Genomic DNA, 13,725 nt, shown 5'->3' with positions numbered 1-13,725 from the left:
AAATGCTGTATCTTTGGCAAATTACTGAACAAATGTTTTGTGGCTAATACTAAATTTAAATTAGGCTCTTTTATTGCTGCACACGAACAATTAACTGTGAATGTTACTCAATACCACTTGATCAGTGCAGTAAGAAGGCAGCTCACCACCACCTTCTCGAGAGCAACTTGGGATGGGCAATAACTGCTTGCCAGCCAGCAATGCCCATGTCCCACGACTGAATAAAATAATTATTCAATCTGTGTACTTTACGTGATAAAACAGGAAATATTTGATTAATATTTTTCCTGATCACTTCCTTAAGGCCTGCAAAGGCCCTTTCTTTAACCAAAGTGGAGGCCAATTCTGAAAAATTGTTTCTATATTCCTCATACCTCTGCCCTCTAATCGGAGATAACTTTGGGGATGAGGAACACTCTCAATGAAGGGTACATTTCCCTGCCCCTTCTCCACCAGATTTCACTGGTTAAGAAGTGATGTACTTTGTGTCCATGACTATGAATTCAGCAGCTCCTGTAATGGTACTTTGTAACTCCATGACCTCTTCCTGTCATAAGCCACCTTTTTCTCTTTTTCTTTCTTGTCATGGTGTTATGAATTCATCAATTTGAATACATTTTGTTTGATTAAGTACCTGTAACAGCAGAGTGCAACTCTTGGATAACAACTTAAGGGCCTCAACTGGCTTCCAGACCAGTTTGTCCTCAACCTATCCCTTTCCTTTATGATTGGGAGAGTCACAAAGGTGTTGGGTCTTCACCTCATATCATCCCACCAGATTAAACAGGCTCTCTCACCTTCCAGCCCTCCTCCAGGGGGAAAGTAAATGCTATCCATTGTCACATGGGCAAAGATTTAGATAAAATAAATCAGGATGCAAAATAATTCAAATAAACAGGCAGAATGGAGAAGAAGGAAGAGTACCTCTGATAATAAATAATGATGTAACCACTGTCATAAGAAAGAACTTTGGACGGGATTCTCCGATCGCGTTTGTTCCCACAGCCCCTACCAGCAAGAATGGAGAATTTGGCACTCAGCCAAAATTCACTGTTGCAGACATTCTCTCTTCCATCTTCTTCCATCGGAAAAAGGATATAAAAGGCTGAAGTCACATACCAACCGACTCAAGAGCAGTTTTTTTTTCTGCTGTAATCAGACTTTTGAATGGACCTACCTTGCACTAAGTTGATCTTTCTCTATACCCTCGCTATGATTGTAACACTACATTCTGCACTCTCTCCTTTCCTTCTCTATGAACAGTATGCTTTGCCTGTATAGCTTGTAAGGAACAATACTTTTCACTGTCTGCTAATACGTGACAATAATAAATCAAATCAAATCAAAAGCATCGGAAAATCCAAACCACGGACAAGGTTGGAGGTTTCCAGTGCTTGTTTCAGGAAGTAAGACCAATGTGGGTGGAAATAAGGAATAACAAGGTTCAGATAATGCTGGTGGGCATAGTTCATAGATCCCATAATAGAAATTATACCATTGGCTCGAGGATTAAGCAAGATATCAATGAAGCTTGTCACAATGGTAATCAAATAAATGTAGGGAACTTTCATTTTCATGCAGACTGAACAGGTCAAGTTCGCAAAGGTGGTCTGGAAGATGAGTTTTGTAGAATTTTTGCATGACAGTTCCCTGGAGCAGTACATTGTGGAACAACTAGGGATAATATTGAAGCTCAAGGTATCAGGACAAGGAAGCCTTGAATCACAATAGAGATCTATTGAAGAACAGTTAAAACTATATACAAACAAGCTCAGCACAGATACAGGTCTAGTCCCAGCAACTTCCAGGCTCACACTGTAAATTCCCTCCTACCAGGAGCCACGCCCTGGCACCACACAGGTGATAGTTCACGCAGGACTATTACCTGATGAGTGAAGGCTCAGAAACATACTTGGCATTTACCTATTGATGATACAACAATCGATTGAGACAAACAGAATCTTGTAAAGGCAAAGTTGGCACCTGAATGAGAGAAGAGATGTTCTATGTGGGCACTGCAAAGAGTCTTTGGAGGCAGAAGTCCCTTCACCAAAATCACTTTATTTACAAACTCTAACAGCAGTACACAGAGTGCTAGCAGTTAGCAGTCTATCTCCGTGGGTGCCAGAGGAACTGACACTCCCGGTTATGTACAAGGCAAAGACTCCCTGATTGGCCCATCAATTGGATTCTTAATCAGGGAGTTCCTACTCCATCCAATAGGCCAACCTCAGTGGCCTGATTTAGCTCATTACAGGCACCAATGGTGTGCAATATCAGCTGTGTGCCCTATGCAATTGTGCAGTGACAACTTTGAAGTTCATGCTCAAACTTTTTTTGTGGCAAGCTGCGAATGCTAAATTGGCATGCAGCTTGTTTACTGGGCTGGAAAATCAGCCAGTTCTGGCACCCAGTCAGCTGGAAGGTAGGGCAGGAGAGAGGGCATTTGCAAGGGATGGGAAACAGCAGCACACTGGAGGATTTCTATAGGACCCAGATGAGTGCACCTTTAACAAGGTCTCCACAGGTACCACTAAGGCCTTTTAATGCCTGGAGAAAGTGGGACTCGTGTACAGTACACAATCCAACCCTTTCTTGAAAACAGGCAAGCGTATCTTCAAATGTGCAAATTGGTGTCAGTTCTCTAAACGATTACAATTTTACTGTATAATTGGACAGAGTATGTGCCTTGCATGCTAGTCACAGATTGTACTGGGCAGTGAGCAGTCTAACCAGTGTCTGCTCGAGAAGAGGCAACACGTTAACATTTTACTGGGGTCGGGAGGAAAAGGCCCAGGCCTATGACATGCTAAGTCAAGCCTATTTTCAGCTGTCATAAGAACATAAGAAATAGGAGCAGGAGTAGGCCATCTAGCCCTTCGAGCCTGCCCCGCCATTCAATAAGATCATGGCTGATCTGAAGTGGCTCAGTTCCACTTTCCCGCTTTCTCCCCATAACCCTTAATCCCCTTGCCTACCAAAAACCTATCTACCCGCGTCTTAAATATATTTAGCGAGGTAGCCTCCACCACTTCAACGGGCAGAGAATTCCAGAGATTCACCACCCTTTGAGTGAAGAAGTTCCTCCTCAACTCCGTTCTAAACTGTGCCCCCCCCCCCTTATCTTGAGGCTGTGCCCTCTAGTCCTGTTGTCCTTTCTGAGCGGGAAGAACCTCTCCACCTCTACCCTATCCATCCCATTCATCATCTTATATGTCTCAATGAGATCTCCCCTCATCCTTCTAAACTCTAACGAGTACAAGCCCAGTCTATTCAGCCTCTCCTCATAGCTCAACCCCCTCAACTCCGGTATCAGCCTAGTGAACCTCCTCTGCACTCCCTCCAAGGCCAAAATATCCTTGCGCAGGTGCGGCGACCAAAACTGCACACAGTACTCCAGCTGCGGCCTCACCAGTGCCCTGTACAGTTGCAACAAGACCTCCCTACGTTTATATTCAATCCCCCTCGCTATGAAGGCCAGCATCCCATTCGCCTTCCTGACCACCTGCTGCACCTGTAGGCTGGGTTTTTGCGACTCATGCACAAGGACCCCCAGGTCCCTCTGCACCATAGCATGCTGCAGCTTTTCGCCCTGTAAGTAGTAGTCCTTCCTACCATTATTCCTACCAAAGTGGATAACCTTACACTTGCCAACATTGTATTCCATCTGTCCAAAACAAGCATGCTATACCTGAATGCCCATTTGTTTTCATCAGCTTACTGGAGAGATTCAAGTGAGTTCAGAGGAATCTGGAAATGGTTTTGGTTCTTAAACAGACGTACGTTATCCTAATCATCAGGTGAGGAGGGGCAAACTAGCTCCCCAGTTTTTTTTCCCAGCCTCCTTGACTGGTCACAACACGGGTTTTTCAATTTATTTTTTCTGTAGATGCTCCTTTCAATCCAGATGTGTTTTTATTTAATAAGGAGCCAATCATAGAACATAGAACAGTAGAGCACAGTACAGGCCCTTCGGCTCTTGATGTTGTACCGAGCTATGTCCGAACCCAAGATCAATCTATCCCACTCCCCATCATCCTGGTGTACTCCATGTGCCTATCCAATAACCGCTTGAAAGTTCCTAAAGTGTCCAACTCCAGTATCACAGCAGGCAGCGCATTCCACACCCCAACCACTCTCTGAGTAAAGAATCTACCTCGGACATCCCTCCTATATCTCCCACCATGAACCTTATAGTTATGCCCCCTAGTAACAGCTACATCCACCCAAGGAAATAGTCCCTGAATGTCCACTCTATCTATCCCCCTCATCATCTTATAAACTTCTATTAAGTTGCCTCTCATCCTCCTCTGCCCTGGAGAGAAAAGCCCCAGCTCCCTCAACCTTTCTTCATAAGACCTCCCCTCCAAACCAGGCAAGCATCCTGATTAATCTCCTCTGCACTCTCTCCAATGCTTCCACATCCTTCTTATAGTGAGGTGACCAGAACTGCATATAATATTCCAAATGTGGTCTCACCAAGGTCCTGTATAGTTGCAACATAACCCCACGACTCAAACTCAAACCTCCTGTTAATAAATGCTAACACACTATAAGCCTTCTTCACAACTCTATCCACTTGAGTGGCAACCTTCAGAGATCTGTGGATATGAACCCCAAGATCTCTCTGTTCCGCCACATTCCTCAGAACCCTGCCGTTGACCCTGTAATCCGCATTCAAGTTTGTCCTACCAAAATGAATCACCTCGTACTTATCAGGGTTAAACTCCATCTGCCACTTTTCGGCCCAGCTCTGCATCCTACCAATGTCTCTTTGCAGCCTACAAGAGCCCTCCACCTCATCCACTACTCCACTAATCTTGGTGTCATCAGCAAATTTACTAACCTACTCTTCAGCACCTTCTTTCAAGTCATTGATAAAAATCACAAATAGCAGAGGACCCAGCACTGACCCCTGTGGTACACCACTGGTAACTGGCCTCCAGTCTGAAAATTTTCCCTCCACCACCACCCTCTGTCTTCTATGAGACAACCAGTTACTTATCCAACCGGCCAAATTTCCTTCTATCCCACACCTCCTTACTTCCTTCGTGAGCCTGCCATGGGGAACCTTATCAAACGCCTGACTAAAATCCATGTATTTGACATCAACTCCTCAACCTTCGTCTACACACTTAGTTACCTCCTCAAAGAATTCAATCAAATTTGTGAGGCCATCAAACCAGGTTTTCTTGAGTTAAAGAAACAAAACGCTTATTAGCGTTAAACCTGGGAAAAAATAATAAAGGGCACAATGTCAACACACACACACATATCAGAAGAATGAATACTTAGAGTCCAAATAAAAGTTAAAATAAATACTTTTCTTGCCCTTAAGGCATAGACTGTTGAGTGTTGTGGCTGTTTGAATTAGTTGGTTTCCTTTAAAAAAATTCCTGCAGTTGAAGTCCAGGTAATAGCACTTTGCTGGAGACAATGGGCGGGATTTTACTGCCTTGCTGGTCCTGAAACCAAAAAACCCCGCCCGAGGTCAGTGGACCTTCCCATGCTCCGGCACTCAACCGCTCTGATTCCCACAGCCGGCAGGGCGGTAAAATTACAGCCAATTTCTTTTCTTTTAATTCTGTGACCTGATTCTCCCGAAATCGATGGGTTTTGCCTGAGGTTCTTTCTGATGGACAATCACTGCTTCTTGGGTTCGATTTTTACACTGTAGAAATAGGGCTTTTCTGAACTTAAAAGGGAGGGGGGGAGAGAGTGAGAGAGATCTCTTAAAGCTCTCTTCAGCAGGTTTTCCAGTTCACTTCAATGACCTCTCTGTGCCTGGCTTGGGGAAAAAAGTATTCTTAAAACCTTCTGTCTTTATGTTCCCGCAAGGAAATTGATTTTGCAATCATTGTTGGAGAACAATTACCTACATTTCAATTTTTCATCTCGGAAACCCTAAATACATTTCAAGATAGCAAAAACCAACAGAAGTTGGGTAACTTCCTCCCCGCAGGGTGGTTTCAAGTGTCTGTTGGGTGTACCCGGCTGGTTAGCAGTTCCCATTATCTTTATCATTGATTAAAATCCGCCACTTTGCATTTTTAATCCCTTCCTCAGTTAGAGTGTTGGGTTTTGATATCTGTGGGTTTCCTTTGAAATGTTTCTCTCTTCACATTTCCTTTCAGAAGGAATTTCTGTTTGCTTTACTCATCTTCATCTTGGAAGGTGGCCTCACATTTTGAAGCTATCTCATTTTGTTTAAGTGCCGAGTTTCTGGTCAACTGATTATTTTTTGATGATCACTTTTCAAAAATTAAAACATCATTTTTGTGACTTTTTGGACCCAATCAGAGATTTTCCGCAGTGTTGGGTTTTCATTTAGGCAGCACACCCAAAATCCACCGCCTGAATTTTTTTGGATGGCGAGGTCTCTAGCACCCGGAGAGCCTGTGGGGAACACGTCTTTGCTGACTTGGACAGGCCCATTGCCACTTCTCAAATGAGCATTGATTGGCACACAGGCAGGACTTCCATCCGCACTTGGGAGGAATTAGTTCAGTCAGATTGGCCATTAGCTCACCAGTCCCTCCAGGCACAGCGGAAGAGGCACTGCAGTGCTGTATGTGAGTCTATGTGCGGGGAGCAGGTAAGTGGCAGGTTTCCCATCGCGGGGAGGGTTGGGGATGCCCTGTGTGGCCAGGGTGGTGGCAGGGGTGGAAGAGGTGGTGGTGGTCAGTGGATAATTGGGGGATAGGCTGGGGATGGGAGGCAGTTCTGATGGAGATATCCTGCCAACCACTTTCCTGCGCCAAGTCAAGGCGAATTAATTTTTCTGTTTCTTACCTTCAGTTATTTGTGACCCACCTGAAAATTGAGGTTGGGTGGGGGAAAAAACCCATAAATGGTCACTCAAACTCCTTAATGGAGCAAAGGTGAGCTTCCTATCTGAGGCCCTCCCCACCCCATCATAAAATCACATCCAGGTCAGGGCATCTGTGATGTAGGTGAGAATCCTGTCCATGAAATTTTACACTCCCCCTCCACCTCAGAACCCACTGGGCAGAGCATAAAACTTGAGCCCATGTCTCTCATCTCACACATCTCATGCCATCTGCTATATCCGTTTCTTTGTACACCATATAGATAGATTAGATTAGTTTAGCTCAAAATCAAAAAGTCTTGATTGCCAAGACAGAGCTCTTGGGAATCCAACATACTATATGTTGAAAAAAATGCAAAGTGGCATTTCAAAAGTCATCTCCTACTTTTATCAGTGTTAGCAACTTCGGAGCGAGATAAGATTTGCTTTCTCGCCTGAGAAATTAGATACATGTCTGCCTATTCACTTGGACTAATTCCTTCCACTCCTGGGATTTTGTTTCTGTTTGTTGTGTGTAGCGACATAACAAGGTGTAAATATTAATCAAATACTGATTATTCAAGACTTACAACTACAATTGCATTTTCCCACACTGGTCTCCGAGGATCTTCTTGAAAGGTCAACAATTTAATCCTAATCTAAGCACATTGTTATTATTCTATTTGTTTTCTCTCCAAGTAATGGAGAATTATCCAAATATTTTAGTATTCATGTTACTGATCTGCTTACATTTAATCAGCAAAGAATATTGTTTTAAAAGTTAAATGCATAGTGATTACAAGAATGGTTTTTAATAAACAATTATAGTTGATGATTATTATGGACTGAATTCATGAAAGGCAATCCTTAGTAGCTGATTTTTAGCATGTGTCGATTGTGTTGGATTCCAGCCAGCCAAAAAAATCATTGGGTGCGAAGTATAGCGTACGTACTGGATAATAAATGGTACTCTTTAGTTCTGTCTCAGAGCTTTTTGTTTCAACGCTCAGATGGCACAATTTCAAATGGCCAAATGCTCGAGGAGGCAATGAATTTCAATCTTTCTTCCTCCCTAGCTGGGTTGTGAAATTTGCTTTGTTTGTTTTGATGTAGCAATTGGCAAGCACTCAATCACACTAAACTGTACCTTTTCCATTATATTACCGCACCCAGAGCTATTTTCGCTGAACTAGATGCTGCAGATTCCACATGAGTTACATGGTGGCTGACAGACCCTTCAAGTCTCACACATCTCAGGTGAAAGCCAAATCATCTTCTGTGATGTACTCTGCACAGGTGAAATTAAAGTCTACCTATGCCTCAGTGCACAGCATCTGCTCCAACATTATCAATCTGAAACACCATTTATTTCCACAGTGCAAAATTAGGGTGGAGCAGCTGTAAATACGAGGAAATTGTGCTGTTTCAATTATGGTCACATCATTCACCCCAGCGAAATGTATGAGATCTGAGAAGGAGTGGGGTAAGCAGAATCGCTTTTGACGATGGGATGCAACCAGCCATGAAGAGTGTGTGTGACAGCCCTCAACTTAAATTGTGTTTCTATTTTCCTCCATTTGTAATGTGCCAACCTCATCAGTCCGCACTTAATACTGTGAAACATGACACAAGTGAATCATATAGAGCATGTTTGATCGATCAGCAGAAATTGCCCTATGGAGTCCTGAGAAAGCAACCTGCTGTGAGAGACACCGGGGATAGCAGTCCATTTTAGATGGTAATGTTAAGCGAACCTAATTGTATCCAGTCGTTATGTTAAGGACCCCATTTGATATTCAGATATCACATATGAAGTAAGTTTCTCTTCACCTCACATGTGTTAGACCTGACACTCCTACCGCTGTATGCTACAAATGGAATCTGTAATAATGGCTCGGCATGCAGTAAAATAGAGAGGGATTCAATTTGATATGTTTGAGCCTCTTCAGTTTCTGCTTTCAGACAGCACAGCAATTCTATAGTCCAAGTCTTCCAATTAATCACTGAATTATTTATGCTTCCTCCTCACAGATTGCATAACATTTGAGCATGTGCGTGATTGTTGCTCATTCACAACTTTATCATAAACTTTGAGCTGGGACATGGTAATGGTTGTAATTCTTCTCATGACGTCTTGGTGCACAGTGGCTAGCACTGCCGCCTCACAGCTCCAGGGAGCTGAGTTCGATTCCCGGCTTGGGTGGAGCAGTGTGTGGAGTTTGCGCATTCTCCCAGTGTTTGCATTGGATTCCTCCTACAGTTCCAAAGATGTGCAGGTTAGGTTGATTGGACATGCTAAATTAACCTTCAGCTTCCTGGGATGTGATAGGCTAGAGGGATTAGCTAAGCAGAGATAGGACCTGGGTGGGATTGATGTTGGAGCAGACTCAATGGGCCAAATGGCCTCCTTCTGCACTGTATGATTTAAATGAAAAGCAGCTATTGTGCAAGAAATCAACTCTGATTCATTTCAAGAGCAGGAGAACCATCAGAGGGAATGTGCATTAGTTCGCCACCAGAGATGTTTTAAAGCAAATAAATTATTGCAATTCATGTCCACAAGTTGTAACTCAAAAACACTAAATCGCTAAAGCTCTCCTAACAGCAGCAATAACACCAGCACATAACAATCTTTAGTGTCCTGTGCTTGGCAGGTGAGCCCAGCAGTGGCACTTAACTACCAGGACAGGATTCTCCAGCCTCCCAACCACGTGTTTCCCGCTGGTGGGAGGTGGTACATTGTTTGCTGGCAGCAGGATGCTCTGGTCCCACCACTGTCAATAGGAATTCCCATTGATATTACCCCACACTGGCGGGAAACTCACAGGCGGGGGTGCTGCTGTCAGCAGGATCGGAGAATCGCTGGAGAACAGTTGGAGAATTCCGACCATAGTTTTTCTATCCTGTGATCGAATGGAGCAATTTGATATGTTCAGCTACCACTGGTGTATTAGCATCTGTAAGGAGAGGACAGAGCTGATGTTTCGAGTCCAGATGATCCTTTGTCTAAGCTTTGACAAAGGGTCATCTGGACTTGAAATGTCAGCTCTTTTCTCTCCTTACAGATGCTGCCAGACTCGCTGAGATTTTGCAGCATTTTTTCTTTCGGTTTCAGATTCCAGCATCTGCGGTAATTTGCTTTTATTTAACAGGTGTGTTAGTGTTGCTGCGCAGTTGACCAGAAGGATAACCTACACTGAAGTACGATACACAAGTAGGCTGGTCGCTGTTCGTTTCTCACTGAATAACACATGATTTTTCTGCTGCTCAGTGGTTTACTAGTTGCTCCCATATAATTGACAACCAGGTAATATTTGTTGTTTCTTCAATGGCGTGGTAAATTTGCTGAGTGATCCTCGAAGCCAGATTGACCCTTATTTGTGCTCCAATAAATGATAAGTAGTTGTTCTCGACTAAGGTGAGAATAAAAAAGTTACAGTTGACCCCATTCTAAGGAGGAGGGAATTAACCTGGATTTCAGCTTTGTTAATTATTAGACAGCTCATTAGAATAATGATCATTGAGGAGAATAATTAAGAGCATCCATCTGCACAACAATCAGCAAAGAGCCAATGTCTTCAAGCAGGGAAGAAACAAACATAAGAACATTAGAAGTAGGAGCAGGAGTAGGCCATTTGGCCCTTCGAGCTTGCTTCACCATTCATTGCAAACATGGCTGCTCTTTGACCTCAATTGCTTTCTCACCTATTCCCCATATATCTTGATTCTCTTTGTATTCCCCAAACTATCAAACTCTGTCCTCAAGATACTCAATGACTGAGCACCCACAGCTACCTGTAGCAGAGAATCCCAAAGATTCACAACCTTTGACTGCAGAAATCTCTCTCCATCTCAATTCTAAATTGTCAACCCCATATTCTGAAGTGGTAAGCTCTAGTTCTCTATTGCAAAATTGGGGAACCATCCCCATTTTCAGGCCCATTGACAATGTTATATCTTTCAATGAGATTACCTCTCACATTTTTAAACTGTAGGGAATATTGGCCCAGTCTACTTAATCTCCCCTCACATGAAAAATCCACTCATCCAGAGAATTGGTCTAGTGAAACTCCATCTAAGGTAAATATAGCCTCCCTCAGATGAGAAGACCAGAACTGTGCACAGTACTCCAGGTGTGATCTCACCAAGGCACTAAATAATTACAGCAAGCCTTCATTACATAGATCCTGTAGCAGTGATAGCAGCGCTACCTCTGGGCCAGAAACTCTGGGTTTGAGTCTCATTTCAGGACTTGATGGCACCATAGAATGTGCAAATGTAATGTGGCCAAACAGATTAGGTATCAGTCTATATCATTCATCAACCCAAAAGTCACATTTCTGAGCTTATCATGGACTGGCCCACAGCAGACTCATCACCTTCATGGCCTGAGCAAAAGGTCACATTACCTTACATGTATTTTTTACTGCAAAACTTTTAAAACATATATCAGCAACTTGGTTAAGCCTGGGTTATCCCATGATTCACCATGACTCTTCACCCACTTCCCTGCCTTTTCTCCACAGCCCTGCAACGATTTGTCTGATAGTTATCCAATTCCCTTTCGAAAGCTTTGATTGAATCTGCTTCCTCCACACTCCCAAGGCAGTGCATTCCAGATCATAACCACTTGCTACATGAAAAAAAAACTCTGCATAATGCCATTTTCTTATATTTCTTAATGGAATGTATATTCATTGCAAATTTTGATGTACTCCTTCAAGTCTTTGCCAAATTGCCAAAGTTTTGGGAAAAGAAGAAAAATGTAATTAACAAGGAGATTAGTTTTTGCTGAAATGCCATTGGGCTAATTTCCACATCTATCCTTTGATAAGCATTCACATTGCTGAAGGGTAAATCATGAATAACAATCAAACTGATGTTAATTTTTCTATAGTAAGCATATTCAGGATTGCAAATTTTAGATAACTGAATCAGATGAATTTAAAGTATTGGTGACTCTGGGACTGCAAAGTCCAACCTTCTGGTTAACAGCCAAGTGTTTTTAATTCATCCATGGGACATGGTTGTCACTGGCTGACCAGCATTTATTGCTCATCCCTAATTGCCCTTGGAGAACAGTTGAGAGTCAACCACATTGCTGTAGCTCTGGAGTAACATGTAGGCCAGACCAGGTAAGGACCGAAGATTTCCTTCCTTTAAGGACATTAGTGAAGTAGATGGGTATTTCCAACAATCAACAATGGTTTTCCAATCAACAATGGTCATCAGTAAATTCTTAATTCTAGATTTTTTTTATTGAATTCAGATTCCACCATATTCTGTGGCAGGATTCGAACCTGGGCCCCCAGAACATTAGCTATGTTTCTGGATAAATTACCTAGTGATAATACAACTAGTTAACTGAACCGGAAAGATTTTGAAAACAATATTCTGCCAAATGTTGTAAGAACATAAAAACATAAGAATATAAGAGCTAGGAACAGGAGTAGACCATTTGGCCCCTCGAGCCTGCTCTTCCGTTCAATAAGATCATGGCTGATCTTTTTGTGGACTCAGCTCCACTTAGCTGCCCGCTCACCATAGCCCTTAATTCCTTTATTGTTCAAAAATTTATCTAACCTTGCCTTAAAAACATTCAATGAGGTTGACTCAACTGCTTCACTGGGCAGGGAATTCCACAGATTCACAACACTTTCTGTGAAGAGGTTTCCCCTCAACTCAGTCCTAAATCTACTTCCCCTTATTTTGAGGCTATGCCCCCTAGTTCTAGTTTCACCTGCCAGTGGAAACAACTTCCCTGCTTCTACCTTATCTGTTTCTATAAGATCTTCCCTCATTCTTCTGAATTCCAAAGAGTATAGCCCCAGTCTACTGAATCTCTCCTCATAAGCCAACCCTCTCAACTCCAGAATCAACCTAGTGAATCTCCTCTGCACCCCCTCCAGTTACAGTATATCCTTTCTCAAGTAAAGAGACCAAAACTATACACAGTACTCCAGTTGTGGCCTCACCAGCACCTTATGCAGCTGCAACATAGCCTCACTGTTTTTAAACTCTAGCAATGAAGGGCAAAATTCCATTTGCCTTCTTAATTACCTTCTGCAACTGCAAACCAACTTCTTGAGATTCTTGCACAAGGACACCCAGATCCCTCTGTACAGCAGCATGCTGCAATTTTTTACTATTTAAATAATTGTCCATTTTGCTGTTATTCTTACCAAGATGGATGACCTCACATTTATCAACATTGTACTCCATCTGCCAGACCCTGGCCCTGTCCTGTGTCTTTTGCCAAGATCATTGATAAGTATATTTTCTGTTATAATTTACAGTGGATCAGTAAGTAGAAACATTTTGAGCACAAAATAAATTAGATTTAGTTTTAAATTAATAATGCACGATGCTTAAGGGCAACTGGACCACAATGTATCTATCATACAGTCCTCACTTTGAGCAAGAACTTCAGTCATCTGTATTGTGAATTTTGAAAGCCAAATAATTGAAGCAAATAAGTGTGCTTAATGTAGCCAATTCCAGAAAAAAATGTCACAGTGCATGAAATGAGAGGATAATTCCTACCTTGAAAGCAAAAGAAAGTTCACCTTTAACCACTTAACTTCAGTGTTATCTCATCTAGAATTCCTGTAACTACGGGGTTGCCTGTATGTTGCAGGAAAGCCTATCTGATGCAGATGTGGGAGGAATTATTTTCTCATTCATTCTCAGGTGGGGACCACTGTTTTTATTTTGTCATTCTGATTAATCTGCTTGAACTCCTACACTGCAGCAATTTGATAGGCTAGCTTGACTTTCAGGACTGTTTTTGGAGAACAGTCAAGGCTCAAACCTATTGCTATGGGACTGGAGTCATGTGTAGACCATATTGCTTAAGGACAGTGGCTTTCTATCCCTAATGTTGAGTTTTTCCAACAATATGATCGTTTTGTGGCCAC

General features: G+C 42.6%; 1 protein-coding gene across 2 annotated transcripts in view; it reads left to right on the top strand.

The window, feature by feature from the left end:
- The window catches only part of sgcd (sarcoglycan, delta (dystrophin-associated glycoprotein)), a 479,929-nt gene that overhangs the window by 454,267 nt on the left and 11,937 nt on the right, over window positions 1-13,725 (top strand). The gene's annotated exons all lie outside the window — the stretch shown is intronic.

This window comes from Carcharhinus amblyrhynchos, chromosome 13 (assembly GCF_965287045.1).
Source record: "Carcharhinus amblyrhynchos chromosome 13, sCarAmb.v2.hapA, whole genome shotgun sequence".
Classification (NCBI taxonomy): domain Eukaryota; kingdom Metazoa; phylum Chordata; class Chondrichthyes; order Carcharhiniformes; family Carcharhinidae; genus Carcharhinus; species Carcharhinus amblyrhynchos.
Note: the sequence above shows the minus strand (reverse complement) of the source record. Positions and strands in the feature narration are given on the sequence as shown.